Source organism: Lissotriton helveticus, chromosome 6 (genome assembly GCF_964261635.1).
Source record: "Lissotriton helveticus chromosome 6, aLisHel1.1, whole genome shotgun sequence".
Lineage (NCBI taxonomy): Eukaryota > Metazoa > Chordata > Amphibia > Caudata > Salamandridae > Lissotriton > Lissotriton helveticus.
The window spans coordinates 288988180-289004353 of record NC_136067.1 but is presented as its reverse complement, the minus strand read 5'-3'; the positions used below and the strand labels follow the sequence as shown (position 1 = coordinate 289004353).

The 16174-nt window shown below is 46.2% G+C and overlaps 1 pseudogene; it reads right to left on the bottom strand.

Moving 5' to 3' along the window:
* LOC144762264 (uncharacterized) overlaps nucleotides 1-15799 on the bottom strand; it is a 31406-nt pseudogene extending 15607 nt beyond the window's left edge.
* Between the last annotated feature and the right edge of the window lie 375 nt (nucleotides 15800-16174).

Here is a 16174-nt window from a genome sequence, read left to right as displayed (position 1 = left end):
ACAGCCAGCAAAAATAGGGGTGAGCAAAAAAGTCAAAACTCAGGGTGACCCTGCAGAATGGGCACATTTCCAACAGAGAGGATGCTGTAGTGTTTTTTAAAGAGAAATGCGTTCTCAAATCTTTCACAAATTCGATCAGAGTTGGGGCAGTCTAGATAGATACAGGGATCGTATGGTCGCGAAACAATAGTACATCACCCTGTGAGTCGCTGTTAAGAAGCGACGCCCTTGGCACACCCCTTCCTAATAGCTACTCGCATACCCTATTTTGCAAGTAGGTAATAGTTGGTTACCGACTCGCAAAATAGCAATTTCACTAGGCCTGGGCGTAGGACTACGCTACGCTCGCGTAGTTTGCGCAACTATGCACTACGCGAATTGCACGTAGCACAGTGCAAAAACGCGTAGCAGGCATTTTTTGCTTGCTCGCGGTCCTCAACGTCAAGTTGGCGACCGCTAGCGAGCAAAATAACATCCCGGCGAGACTTTTTCCTCGTTCGCGATCTGCAACATCAAGTTTCCGATCGCGAGCGTGGAAAATAAACCTCCCGGCAAGATTCTCAACGCGGGGAGGTCAAGTTTCTCATGGCGAGTGGTCGAGCATGCTCGGGACCGCTCGCAATGAGAAACTACCAGTCCGCGTTAAGAAAGCTGCCGCTAGAGTAAAAGTCTACTTGAGCGGCAGAAAATGACCGCTTGCACTGTGCAAGATGCGGGTTGCACTGATTGCACAGTGGGGACAAGCATCCGGCACTGTGCAATCAGTGCGAACAGCATTCTGCACAGAGCACTGCGCAGTTCGCGTAGCTCGCTTAGTGCGAAGTGCACTACGCACAGCTACGCGTAGCGCTGCTACGCAAACTACGCCCAGGGTTAATTTGTACATGCTCCAACTTGAAAGCGGCCTGATTTTCTGTTTGCGACCAAAAAAAATGGTAGTACATCTGGCCCTAAGAATCAAGACCTTTTAGACCCAGCAAATTCCTCTAATTAAAGCTTGGAAGAATTCATGCAGTGAAACATTGTGGCCCAAAGTATAATTTGAACTAAATTTGACAAACTTGCAATGACCCAGAGAGTGTTCCCTCTGTAAAGCTGGTCAGGCTGGTAAAATCACTATATCCTTGCAAAAAAAAAAACAGGATTTAAGTCTGTGTATTAAGAACACTGGTGATGAAAGGACAGATGCTACCTGGAAGAAACTGTACTGGCAAAACAGCTTTTTAAGTGGGGTTTATGTGCAAACAAAAGGTTGCAAAGATCGATTTCACATGCTGTTTCCCATTGCAGGGCACAAAATTAATATCAGGTGCAAAAACTGACCATGTTGTATACAAGCATTATTTCCTTGGGCGCTTTTAACGCTCGACTCCACCGCAGCACTCAGAATGAGTTCAGAACAAGCTGTAATCTTTCACATTTAACTGTCTCGCACTGCGCCATTTCAGTCTGGAAATTACCATCTCCTGGGAACATCAGAAGTGGGGGCAAAGGACTCTGGGAGGGACTTGTACCATCATAGCTGGTGGTGCTGAACTCAGATACTTCTAGTAAGCATCTATTGGACATGATTGAAACAGAAGCATAAAGCTCTTTTTAACAGCATGATTTTTATGAATAGATATACAATGTTTCTTCAGCAGATGGAAATCCTCAGAGAATGAAGAGGACCACATTTTTAGCATTCACCAAAGTCAAACACAGAGCAAAAACCTCTGCATGTACTCAAGCTGAAGTCAAAGGTGTAAATAATTTCGAAATGTGTCACAACGCCTACCCACTCCGCCGGCCACATGCTCGACCCCGTCTTCTCCTCAACCTCCCACGTCTCCTTCAGCCACACCACGGAACTCCTCTGGACCGACCACCGCTGCATCCACTTCACCTTCCAGAAACCCATCACACACCACCGCACCCAACAGATCCCCCGCCACTGCTGGAGCAAAATCACGGAAGACCAACTACACGCAAACCCCGCTCTCAGCCCACCCACCGACACCTCCAACATCGACGATGCCACCTGCAACCTCAGATGCTGGATCAACGACTGCGCCAACACCCTCGCCCTGTTGAAGAAACCCACCCACAGAGACACCAGCAAGAGAGCTAGCTGGTTTATTTATTTATTTATTTATTTATTTGTGGTTTTATATAGCGCTAGAATCACTCCACCAGGCGTATCTCTGCGCTTTTGACCGGTAACTCCGCGAACATATTAATATAGTGAGGTGTTTAGATTAGATTTTTGAATAGAATGGTTTTTAGTTGCTTACGGAACGTTAAATGTTCATTACATTGTCGTAAGGTCAGAGGCAATTTGTTCCACATCTTTGGGCCTAAAGTGGATAGAGCTTTACCTCCATGCCTGGCCTTTTTGACATGGGGGACCACAAGTAAAAGGTTGGTGCTTGATCTGAGGGACCGCGCTGGGACATAAGAAACAAATCTCCGTTCGAGATAAGTAGGTCCCTGTCCGTTCAGACACTTGTGGATTAAGCAACAAATTTTAAATTTGGCCCTTTGTCTGACTGGGAGCCAGTGCAGTTGCTCAAGAAGAGGTTTGGAGGGAGTTCTCGGAACTCCCTCCAAACCCCAGAACTCCACCCCACCCCAGAACTCCTAGCCTCCAAGCGAACCTGCCGGAAACTAGAGAAGAAACGGCACAATGAAAAGACACCGGCACAATGAAAAGACACCGGACAGCCTCACAGCCCACAAAGACGCCATCCGCCAACACCATCACCTCATCAGGTCTGCCAAGAGGATCTCCTTCAAAGACCGCCCCGACAACAACACACACAACAGCAAGGAGCTCTTCAACATCGTGAAGGAACTCTCCAACACCAACGACATCCCGCCGTTGCAAGCCCTGTGCAACTCCCTCACCAACTTCTACCACCGCAAGATCGCTGACATCCACGACAGCTTCAACGCCCAGACATCCCCAACAGACAGCAACACAACAGACCCTCCGCACACCATCGACCACGACCCCCTGCCAGCCTGGGCCAACGTGAACATAGATGACACCATCAAGACCATGAGCACAATCCACTCAGGCACCCCGTCAGACCCACTCCTGCACCACATCTTCAACAGAGCCAGCAGCTCCATCACACCCCACCTGCGCAACGTCATCAATCTCTCCTTCAAGAGCGCGACCTTCCCAGAGAACTGGAAACACGCCGAGATCAACGCCCTACTCAAAAAACCCAAGGCGAACCCGAGAGACCTCAAGAACTTCCGGCCCATCTCCCTGCTTCCGTTCCCAGCCAAGGTCATCGAGAAGATCGTCAACAGACAGCTAACCCGAAACCTCGAAGAAAACAGCATCCTGGACCCATCCTAGTCAGGGTTCCGCAGCAACCACAGCACCGAGACTGCCCTCATCGCCCCCACCAATGACATCAGGACTTTGCTGGACAACGGTGAGACCGCAGACCTCATCCTCCTGGACCTCTCTGCCGCCTGTGCCACCGCACACTACGCACACGCCTCCACGACACAGCGATACAAGACAAGTCCCTGGAATGGACCACCTCCTTCCTCTCCGGCAGAACCCAGAGCACCTGCCTCTCCCCATTCCGATCCGAAGCCTCCAAGATCATTTGGGGAATACCCCAGGGATCATCCCTCAGCCCGACACTGTTCAACATCTACATGGCCCCGCTCGCACAAGTCGCCCGACAGCACGACCTCAACATAATCTCCTATGCTGATGACACATAACTGATCCTCTCCCTCACTAAGGACCCCCTCACCGCCAACACCAACCTCCACGAAGGAATGAAGGCCGTCGCCGGCTGGATGAAGATCAGCCGACTGAAGCTGAACACGGACAAGACAGAGGTCCTCATCCTCGGCTCCAACCCTTCAGCCTGGGACGACTCCTGGTGGCCTACGGCACTGGGAGCAGCCCCAACACCCACCGACCACGCACGCAACCTGCGAGTCATGATCGACTCAACACTCTCCATGACCAAGCAAGTCAACGCAGTCTCCTCCTCCTGCTTCAACACCCTCCGCATGCTCGCAAGATCTACAGGTGGATTCCGACAGATACAAGAAGACCAGTCACCCAGTCCCTCTTCAGTAGCTTACTCGACTATGGAAACGCCCTCTAATCGGGAGCACTGGCCAAGCTCATCAAACGACTACAATGCATTCAAAATGCCTCCTCACACCTGATCCTCGAAGTACCACGCCACAGCCACATCACCCCCCACCTGAGAAACCTGCACTGGCTCCCCGTCAACAAGAGGATTTCCCTCAAGCTCCTCATCCACGCACACAAGGCACTCTACAAGACCGGCCCAGCCTACCTCAACAGACGACTCTTCTTCTACATCCCCAACCGCCAGCTCCGTTCTGCCGACCTTGCCCTCGCCACCATCCCTCGCATCCGAAGAACAACCACCGGCGGCAGATCCTTCTCCCACCTCGCCGCCAAGACCTGGAACACCCTCCTACTGAGCCTAAGACAGACCCAAGACCTGCTGACCTTCAAAAGGCTACTTAAGACCTGGCTGTTCGACCAGTAGCGCCCCCCCCGCCTTGAAACCCTCACGGGTAAGTAGTGCGCTCTACAAATTCTTGATTGATTGATTGATTGAAGGATCCTGCGCAAGAATGTTTTGCCAAAGCCTTTGTTTGGAATTTCTTTTTTTTTCTAATGCAGATTTATACTGCGCAAACTCGACCCAAAGGTATTGGAGCGCTTTACATGAGCACTGGTTCCGTTACACAAGGACACAATCAGGCACAGGGAGATTAAAGAGCATATATTTACAAGGGCTTTATCTCTGCTTTTTTGGCTTAAAAAGCCAAAAAAGCAGATATAAAACTAGCGTAACTGGGCGTACCCCGGATGGACAACCTTGCAAATATTGCTGATTTTCACATCGCAATATTTACAAGGCTGCCCCAGCATTTTAGCACACATTAGTTTTTGGAGAAAACCGCTGTTTTCTCCAAAAACTAACGTCTGCTAAAATGCAGACTTACCTATCCCAAACATTGGGTGGATTATGCTGATTCGACCCTGTAGGTCATATCAGCAAGGTTGTTGCCATTTTGCAGGGAACATCGCTGGTTTCCATGCAAAACGGCGATAACTTCGCTATCTCTGGAATTTTTATCGCCTTGGAGAAATGCGCAACCAGGGCGATAAATTCCAGAGACAGCATGCGATAATAAAATTATCGCTAAGCACGGGCAGCGATAATTATCGCTGGCCGTTGAAAATATGCCCCTAAGTGATTTGCCCAGAATCACAGGATATGGACGGGAAGCCGAGGCTAGAACCTTGGTTTCCAGCACCAAAGTCAGCAGTCTAGCCGTGAGACCACATGATCTATTAGGGGATGGTTGAATGTTTCCATTGACCATGTTATTTGCAAGGTAGGGGGGCTGGAATTGCCTCCAACATCTGGCACCTTAGGCACACCATGCAATTACTTCCTCCAAACTACTATTTCATATACATTTTTCAGCATTTTATTTTTTCTCAAGTTTAACACCACATCCTGGTAGGTGAACCCATATTTTGATTATATGGAGGGACAACCACAGCGTGGTTGAACATGTAAATGGTGCCCTGTGTCTACCGTGTGGTGTTGTACCCAAAACTAAAAGTTCATCATGAAGTGTTTTTGAACAGGTGAATAAAGTGGATTGACTTTCAGCGATAGCCAAATAGAGGGTTCTACCACTAATAGACGAGTTGCAGGAGTAAAAATGTGATAATAAGCACCCCCGCTAAATGCTAATACCCCAGAGTGTGGTATTTACCACCTGTTTAGTTCAATATAAGGCATAGCATGTGGTGTCGATAGAGAGTGAGTTACAAAAAATGAAGTGAGACATAGGGCCATCCTAAAATGTCGGGTTGCTCCCCTTTGTTAGCATGTTTATGTCATATGTCCTACTATGAATTCTGAGCAATTGGGCCAAGTAACCCTTCAGCACTTGACTCTAAGGAATACCGTCGCCTGAGCAGCCCAAGGCTCCCTCATGGGGGAGGTGTGGATTCATGGGAGTGAACACAGGCTCACAACTCAACATGCGTGCAGCAGCAAAAAATAATTGTCCAGCCAAATACTCACTTTTATGAACAAAAAAAGTATTTTATTTCTACAGTTACCGACACAACATTCACAAACAACTACACAGCCCCTCTGTGGTTAAGGATCTAATGTTTTGTTAGGCAGTTCCCCAAGCTCCTCTCCATCTTCGCATATCGCGGTAGTGGTTATTCCCCATTAACTATACCCAACAACTTGGGTAAGCCCTCTTGTAGTCCAAGTCTCAAGATTTCACTATGACTCTGCTTTTAAAGTCAGTAATGTTTCAGTGCTGCAGCACCAATTAGCAGCAAGTTACGCCAGGTCCGATTGGCTCAAAATCATTCTTACCCGCACCTCGCTGGATTGGAGTGACCAGAATTCCTGCACGTGCCCTTCCAAGGGCACAGAAGAGGCAGCAGCCAATTCAATTGAGTGTGCTGTACATGGCCCAACCAGTTTGCAATCCTCTGTCAGAGAGTACTCACATGCAGTTGTGTCTTCACATCGAGCGGTGGTTCTTGGTGGCTCCTCTTTACCGGGTCTCTGGCTCCTCCAGTGACAAAGGGGGGATGGTGATATGAAGATCCTGGTGCGAATCTTTCATTCCAGGGAAGTGCACAGGGTCTCACAGGTACCTTACTCCTCTCTGCATTGATTCAGACAAAGTTGCACATCTTGCTGGTCCTCCACTGCATAGAGGTGTTACCATAGCCTCATAGTACATGGGCTCTTTCCCGATCAGCACAGTGCAGTCCACAGCTTGGCATACAGAGTCGCAGCCCTCTACCACACAAGGGCTACAGCTCTTACCATATGGCAGTCCTCTTGTGGCGGCCCCTCTTAGTATACTGTGTCCGTCTTGCCAACAATCGATGCAGCAAAGCACACAGCTCAATTCACGGCTGCCCTCCTATGGCATACAAGGGTCACCGAATCTGTTCTGCACACAGACAATTACCCGATCGGACACAAGCCCTCTCCTCACACCTCACAAAGGGAAACAACTGGACAGGGCTCCCCACTGAACCTCACACTCTCCAACACTCTCCTTAATCAATCAGTGATTTGTAAAGTGCACAGCTACTCCAAGAGTATTCCGGTGCTAAAGAACACTACAAACATATTCTCTCACAATAGATTATCACTTAAAGGCTGTCTTAATTAATCAGGCTTTAAGAGCACGTGTAAAGCAGTTTTCCTTCTGCAAAGCTTACAGGCCAGGATGAAGGGCATTCCATGCCCACGCAGCAAGATAGGAGAAGGACGCACCACGCCTTTTTTTCTGCTTAACTCTTAGTACACGTGCAGGCCCAGCCTCAGAGGAACGGGGGTTCTAGCTGGATGATAATGAATGATCCTCGCAGAAAGAGAGCCAGGGCCCATCCAATAGAAAGCTCTTTTAGCTCCAACTAAAATTTTAAACTGAATCCTGCCCTTGATAAGGAGTCAGTTCCTTCCTTACAGGGCACTCTCCTCTTCCTTCCTTACTGGGCACACTGGTCTTGGCAAGCAGGCAGGTGCTGGTGCTCCAGGCTCCAGGGCAGGTCCCTGGGTGATGTCTGCTCACCAATCAGTAAGACTAGCAAGCTCTGTCCCCCAGTCCTGGTCACAGGCAGACTTCCTGCAGAACTTCGCTTCCTCACACAGCCCATCTGGCTGCTAGGTAGATGAACATTTTTGGGTTCCAAGCTCCCCTTCTTATAGTCCATTGCCAGACATCAAATGTGATTTAGGGTCTGAGTCTTTGATGTTTATGTCGGGGGTCTTCTCTTTTTGAGAGCCCATTCCTCTGCTCTTTTCTTCCTCTTGAAATCAGTCTGTCTAGAGTGATGAGAGTTCACACTTGGATGTCAGCTGCAGTGATGTGTGTTTCTAAACGTTAGCCAAAGGCACCAGCCCTACTCTTTATGATTCTCTAATCAGCCCCATCTCCTTCCTGAAATGTCCCTAGGCCCCTTCCTTGTGACCTATCACTAAATCAAAAGAGCACCTTTTGAAGTGCATAGGGGAAGCCTGGCTCTGCCCTTTCCAGTGTGTGTCCCACCCAGCTTACAGGAATGCAGCAATACACAAATATGTCAGGGGTGATTTCTATAAGTCCATGTGTCATCATGAAGGCCTCAAAATGTAACCTAGGGCTGTCTCCATCCACAGACACAGGTACTCTGCACACCTACACACATACTGCCCAGCACAGAAACACCACTCCTGTGTTGTGCAGCATTACACACCTAACCGATGTAGGTCAAGGGTAGTTAAGTACATAGCAGTGGAAGTTTAAAAGTGAGTTTGCCTGTATGCCTCACTCCAGTGACACAGGTTAAAAAGGACGTGTTCACGCCTACAGATCACTTCACTGGCCAGACCTATGTCATAGAACAGACATATGATCTGTGTTTGTCTATGATAATAACAATCAGCATTAGGGATCCAGACATCAGAACAGTTGGGCATGCAGGGCAGGGGTGCATGTTCATTACCAAGCAGAAGACTTTTCAGTCCCAACAGTATTGTAACATCCACCTGCTGTAGTGTGTGAAACAGCGGATACACATAATTCAGTATGAGCAGTGCCTTTTGCCAGTGCTTAATCTGAGCCAGTGGTTGCCAGTGGGGGCCACAGCAACACATTCTGGGTACCGTCACTCATTTTACCTCATCAGATATTTACTGAGAGCAACACAAAGGGGAAAGAAGGAGGAAGAAAAAGACAAAAAAAAGTCACAGAGATAGGAAGCAAAAACCTGAAAGAAGAGGTAAGGGGGCGGGAAGGGTCTAGTAGTGGATTAAAGAGACACAAAGTGGGGGGGGCGTGGCTAAGCGCCCGACGCGGATGGAAGCAAACGGGTAGCGGCTCCGTCCGTACCGGAGTCTACAGGCGGTTCGCGCCCCTCCAGTGAGACATGGAGACCCGCACTTCACGTCGGAACTGACCAGGCACCTTCCAGGCTGGTTTTTACTGCTTCAGTGCGTCGACGGTGCTTCCATTCACCGGATTTCGCTCCTGTCGCGGCTCCTCCGGATCGCGACCGCCATTTTGTTTTCTTGCCGGTGCCACTCGCAGTTGCGCGTTACACTGCACACATCTCCACCAGATCTAATGGACCTTTTTTGATGCCGTTTTTCATCACCTCATGATGGGAACCACTCTTAATCTGCACAGGTGACTTATTTTCACTTTTTGGCACTGATTTTTTGTGATTGCTCCGAATTTACTGTTCTCCTCAGGCTGGGCGGCCATTTTGTTTTGCTTCATTTTGCGATATTCCTGACACCTGATTTTTCGACGCCTCAATGGCGCAGCATTTTGACAAACACCCTAAGCGCAACTTTGTAAAGTATTCTAAGCTGTTTTCAACGCTGGCTAATATAGAAACCTCCACAAACCCTCCCATCGATACTGCGACAGCTGATATGGAGGCCTCTTCCTCTCAGGTGCCAACCAAAGCCAACCCAAAAAGGCTGAAGAAAGACCCACCCTCCCCCTTGCAAGCCTCTTCCTCTATCTCACTCGAATTGCTCCTCGAAGAAATACGAGCCCTGCGTCCCTACATGGAAGACACCAATGCCAAGCTGCAAACGCTTACCGACAATTGGTCAAACATAGACGCCAGGGTCTCCACTGTAGAAAAAGATGTCTCATCTCTTCAGGAAACGGCTACCAGGGTTGTCCATATGGATCTTCAGATCTCTTCTCTTCAAAAACAGGTCGAAGACCTTGAAAATAGGAATAGGCGCAATAACCTCCGTCTTTACGGCCTGAAAGAGGGAAGCGAGGGGAGTGACCCTATTGATTTCTTCCAGTCCTTTCTCCCCAAGCTATTGCATTTACCTGAAGGTACCTCACTCAACATTCAGCGTGCCCACAGACTCGGACGACTCCCCTCCTCTACTTCGTCCTCCACTAAACCTAGGGGTGTGATAATGTACTTCCTTGAATACACAGACTTATTGAAGGTCCTCTTGGCTGCAAAGGCCTCTCCACGCATCATTTGGTCAGGCTCCACCTTATTCTTTGCTCAAGACTACGCTAAGTCCACTGCTGCCCGCTGAAAAGCCTTCCTTGATATGCGTCCAGACCTCCATTCCATTGGAGCAAGATATGGACTTTTCCACCCGTGCCTATTCAAAGTCACTTATAACAACAAGACTACTACTTATGAGGACCCTGTGCGACTCCGAAGTTTCCTGAATTCCTGTGGTTCCGCAGGCATGGAGTTCTCCAACTCCTCTTCTTCGTTTCCGCCATGACTCTTGTTGTTATTTTCATTGATTTTTTCCTCTAACCTGGTTTATTGTTCTTTCATGATTATTTAGTGCCATGTTTTTAGACTCTACGACGAGTTTATATATTCCTCTTCCTTGTTATTTGATATTGTTTTTTCATTTGTCAATACGATATCTGTTTGTGCTCTTGGTCCTGGTCTTTATTATCCTCTAACCCCGTTGTTCTCCTTTTTATACAGATTGTCAACAGCGCTCCGTCATGTTTTTCTCCGGTTGGACTTCCCGCTGCCCTGTGTGCTCGCCCTTCGTTGGTTGGTCTTACCTCCCTCCCGTTACCTCCGTACTGTTCCCCCTTGTCCTGTCGTTGACCGTTTCCCCCCTCCGACATTCCTTGTAAGTACCTCCCCTTCATCACACTGTAACATGTTAACATTCAATGCATTTGTTTTCTTTTTTGTATCCTTCTTACTTTTTTTAATTATGTTGGTGTCAATTCCGATCAGATTGTTATTCAATCCCTTCTCCCTTCTTTCTCTTCTCCCTATCAGCGTTCTTTGGTATTTTATTGTCACTCACGTTCTTTTCCTGTACTCTCTTACCACCTTACTCAGTCTTTCCTCTTGGTTTACTCTGCATCTTTCTTCTTGTCGTTTCTTCATTGCATTTTCTACATGTCTCCTATGGTTTCTTTCCTCCGCTGCTTTTTCTCATTCCCAGTTTGCATTTATCTTCTTACCACAACTCACTCATTCTCCCACATCGTTTTTTTTCTTCATGGTAATCCTTGACATTGTTCTTTTTGTTGTTTTCTTTCTCAAGCTTTCTTATGTCCTTCCCTTTTTGCTATTTCACTCTTTTTCATTGTTCCTTTTTTCCTCTTCATTAGTTTTCCGCATTGTTACAATCTCTCTTGTGTTCTTACTTCTTTTATTTCCTTTCCTCTCTTCCTTTCTCTGTCTCCTTTCTTCTCACCTTTCCATTTCTCCAGACTTTGAGGCTTTACTTGTATTCCCTATTTTTAGTGCGTTACCCCCTCTCAATTTTCTATGATGTCAATACGTATTATTTCCTGGAACGTTAAAGGTTTGCATTCACCCATTAAGAGGCAAAAGATCCTTTCCCACCTAGCTAAATTGAATGTAGATATAGCCTTTTTGCAAGAAACCCATCTCTCTGATGTCGAAGCTGCTAAGCTTAAAAGAGGATGGGTGGGAACTGTATTCTCTGCTCCTGGTGATGGTAAAAGAAATGGTGTTGTTTTGTTAATTCGCAAGTCTTTTTTACATTCAGTTTTACAGTTTGAATCTGATCCTGAAGGCAGATGGTTATTTGTTAAACTTTCCTCCAGTGGTGTCCCTCTTTCCCTACTTAATGTTTATGCCCCTACCGGTGGGAATCCTATTTTTTGGAGTGCGTTCGCCTCCCGTATCACTGAATATATGGAGGACAATTTTGTCTTAGCAGGCGACTGTAATATGCCTTTGGATCCCTTTTTAGACAGGCATTCCAAATCTTTTTTTGTCCCTAATAAATCTCATAAGCAATTCAAACATGCCATTTCTCAACACAAACTTGTTGATGCCTGGCGATTATGCAATCCGAACTGTAACGAATTTACTTTCTATTCCCCAGTGCACCACTCCCAATCACGTATCGACTATATTTTTTTATCCCATCACTTATCCCAATCCCTTACTCAGGCTGAGATTGGTCCCATAATGTTTTCTGATCACGCTCCAGTTACAATTAACATTGATATTTTACCCAAATCCATCGGTCCCAGGAGGTGGCGTTTCAACAACACCCTCCTCCTCGATCCCAAATTCACTGCCTCCTTCACCGATTTTACTACCGAATTTTTTGCTATTAATGACACCCCCTCACTAGCCAATCATGTCATCTGGGACGCTTATAAAGCTGCTGCCAGAGACTTCATAATCAGACATGTTTCTGCGAAACGCAAAGCTGCTCGTATCCGCACCAATGACCTGCTATCTCAGATCAAATCCCTAGAGCATTCCTTTTACACTTCCCATACTCAGGACAGTCTGACAGCTCTAGTTCATGCCAAAATGAAATATAACAAACAATCCACTGAAGATGCCTCATTGTATTTGTTGAAATCCAGTTCGAAATTTTATGGTGGGAAAAATAAGGCGGGGAAAGTTCTTGCTAATTATTTGAAAGTCAAGCAAAACAAATTGAATATTGAGTCTGTTTTTGATGTTAACTCAGTCTTGCAACACAAAGATGCTGATATCCTGGAAGAATTTTCTCGTTTCTATTCTACACTCTATTCTTCTGAGACTCAACCCTCTGCTCACTCTCTTTCCGCCTTCTTTGCAAGCATTCAACCTCCTCCCAATTTTCCTGTTGACCTTGCCACCCTTGAATCTCCCATCACTATCCGCGAATTACATACTGCCCTTCACTCCCTTAAAAAAGACAAAGCTCCTGGTCCAGATGGATTCACTGTCGAATTTTATCAACACTTTGCAACCCTTTTGTTACCTAAAATACACCGCCTTCTCGACTCCTTCAAAAATAGTGGTGCTTCCTCTGGTACTTTTTCAGACGCTTACATTTGTATTATACCCAAGGAAGGGAAAGACACTCAGCATTGCAAAAATTACAGGCCGATATCACTAGTCAACATTGATTACAAATTATATGCCAAATCTTTAGTCATTAGACTAGATCCTTTTCTTCCAGAGCTTCTTGGTCCCGAACAATCGGGATTTGTCAAAGGACGTTTCATTTCTGATAACACCAGACTCCTCTTTAATGTCCTTTCTAAGTCATCACGATTCCACGATTCCCTTGCCGCAATCGCCTTAGATGCTGAGAAGGCATTTGATAGAGTGGAATGGTCTTTTCTTTTCTCTGCATTGAAATGGTTTGGGTTTGGCCCTAATTTTATTTCCCTCATTTATACGAACCCTAGAGCAGCGGTTTGCGCCAATGGCTTGATTTCTTCGTTTTTCAGCCTTGGCAGAGGAGTCCGTCAAGGTTGCCCTCTTTCCCCTTTCCTCTTTAATTTGGCCCTAGAACCTTTCCTATCAAAACTATGTCAGAACCCAAACATTCATGGTTTCCAGCTCTCTAGTTCGCAGGTCAAATTAGCTGCCTACGCGGATGATATTCTACTTTTCATTTCCAAACCTTCTGTCTCCATCCCTGCATTCCTTACTGAAGTCAGTGTTTATTCTCAACTCTCTGGATATAAATTGAATAATGATAAATGCGAAATTCTACCTCTTACCAAATTCACCTTCAAACCTGATTTTGTGGCGTCTAACTTCAAGTGGAACACAGCTCATATAAAGTACCTTGGTTTGCATATCACTTCTTCTATTTCAGATACTATATCTCTGTGCCTTACTCAATGTACCCAAAAATTAATAGATCTTACATCCAGATGGCATCCCCTCTACCTCTCATGGTGGGGTCGTCTTGATACTATCAAGATGATGCTCTCCCCAATTGTCCTCTATACCATTTCAAACATTCCTGTTTCCATTCCTGTCAAATTTTTTACTAAGATTAATAAAACCCTTTCCTCCTTCTTATGGTCTGGTAAGAGGCCACGTATGTCTTTATTACGTCTGCGTCTACCCAAATCAGAGGGTGGGGTTAATTTCCCAAATTTCCCCGCATACCACAAAGCTTTTCTCCTAAAACAAGCTTCCATCTGGCTCAAAGACCCTACCGAGCCTCTTCCCCTTTGGGCTGAACTTGAACGTCTTTCTCTCTCTCCTTTCTCGTTTGCCGAATATCTCTCCTTCTCCCGTAAACCCCAATTCATCTCTACCCCAATTCACAAATATACTGCGAAAATACTCTTAGCTTCTGCTCCAGACCCCCCCTCCTCTGCTAATGAGTTTCTTAACACCACCATCTGGTATAATAACAGCGTTCTCATTAATCAGAAGCCTTTTTACTGGAAAACTTGGAGGCAGCGAGGCCTTATTTGGGTTTCTCAACTTTTTCATGGATCTATTATCCAGTCCTTTTCTGTCCTTAGTCGTACTTTCTCGCTCCCTCCTTCCTTCAGCCGCAAATTCGTCTTACTTAGGACTGCTGTTATGTCCGCTTATGATTCCCTCTCTCACTCCCCTCCTTCCGCTGCTTTCTCCAACCCAATCTCCTCACTTCATTCCCTATTAAGTTCCAGCTCTTCAGCTTCTTCCATCTATCATTCCTTTCACAACCCTCTTTTACCTAGGCCGAAATCGACAGTGGAGGAGCAGTGGGAATCTGATTTAGGCGCGTCTTGGCCTACCTCCCTCTGGGATAAAATATGGACTAAGCTCCGCAAATCCTCTAGAGCTGCTTCCCTCACACAAACACTTTTCTTTATTTATAATCGACTTCTCTACACGCCATCTCTCCTTCACAAGAGATTCCCCTCGACTCCGGACCTTTGTTGGTCCTGCTCCATCCCCAACGCCACGCTATTTCATATGCTTTTTCTATGTCCCCTCACACGCATTTTTTGGACTCAGGTTTGGGACCAAATTAATACTATATTTCACACTACTATCCCCTTATCCTTTACTGACATCTTTCTTGGCTCACTCTCACCCTCCTGGACTGATGTTGATGCAAATGTTCAAATTGTAGATTTGTTATTAGCTGTTGCTTTCCAACAGATTACTGTTCATTGGAAAAATTCACATGATATTACTTTCAAAGCTTGGTGGTTTAATGTATGTTATAATCACAGACTTGATACTGCATTTGTTTATCCCCTTCACCTTGCCCCGAAGAGACATTCTCTCTGGCTTCCCATCACCCTGTACCTCGATGTTTGTGCCAAACGCCCCTCTCATTTGCCCCCCTTTCAGCAAGAGGTTTCTAAACCTCCCTAAACTACCTTTCGTTCCCTTATTTTTTCTAGTATATTTTTTCTAGTATTCAATTCTCCATGTATAATTTATACTGCATCTCCCTATGTCCATAGCCTCATGTATTTTTTATCACTAGTCTCATTTTCTTTTTTTCCCCTACAATTTTCAATTTTTGGTATTTATTGTTGTTACCTAATTTACCTTACCTTTTGACGACAATGTATCTTATTTCTTCTGATGTGATGACACCTCTGTTATATTAATAAAAATGTATTTGAACTTAAAGAGACACAAAGTGGATTCAAGACTACGCTGCCTGAGTATACGGGATGCTGACATTCAATAGCACTGGTGGTGGGCTTCTGAGCAGAGCTTTGGGCTCCGGCACTCATTCTTTTACAAATTAAGTACTGCCTGCTGAAACTGCAGCATAGTAGCTACAAACATAATCTTAACATTGTACACATCTCTCCCCAAGAGAAAGGAAAACTTCTGGGTATGTGGTTCAAGATGTTGGGGCACCAGATACATGAACAGTGAAGGGAGCCAACACTGGCTTTTCTCCAGTGTTACATACCTCAGACAGACTTCATTACACATGGGCTTTGTTGAAAGACACTTACCTTGCCGTTCCAAACACTGTTTGGTGAGCACCATGTTCAGAAGGAATAGTGCAAAATGAAGATAATGGCACCCAATTTAAAGTAGACAGTGCTAGTACAGTCTACGGGTATAGACCTAGCCCACTGAAGATGAAATGGACCAATGAGACCCAGAGGGGTGGTTGGTGACTCGGAGGCAGCGCAAGTCTATGGATGATGAAGAGAAAGGAGGGAGACATGGAAGCCTACTGCAGACTGTGACCTGTATCCTCTCTCGTCCACAAGTGGCACTTCTTTAGAAGGGGAAGGACCTTTGTGGATAGTTGTAAGGGTAAGGCTGCAGGGAGGAGAGGAGGGGATAGGCCAGAAATATAACTGAACATATACCTCATTTCTGCGACAGGAAAGAGACTTTAGTCTTGATACAGAG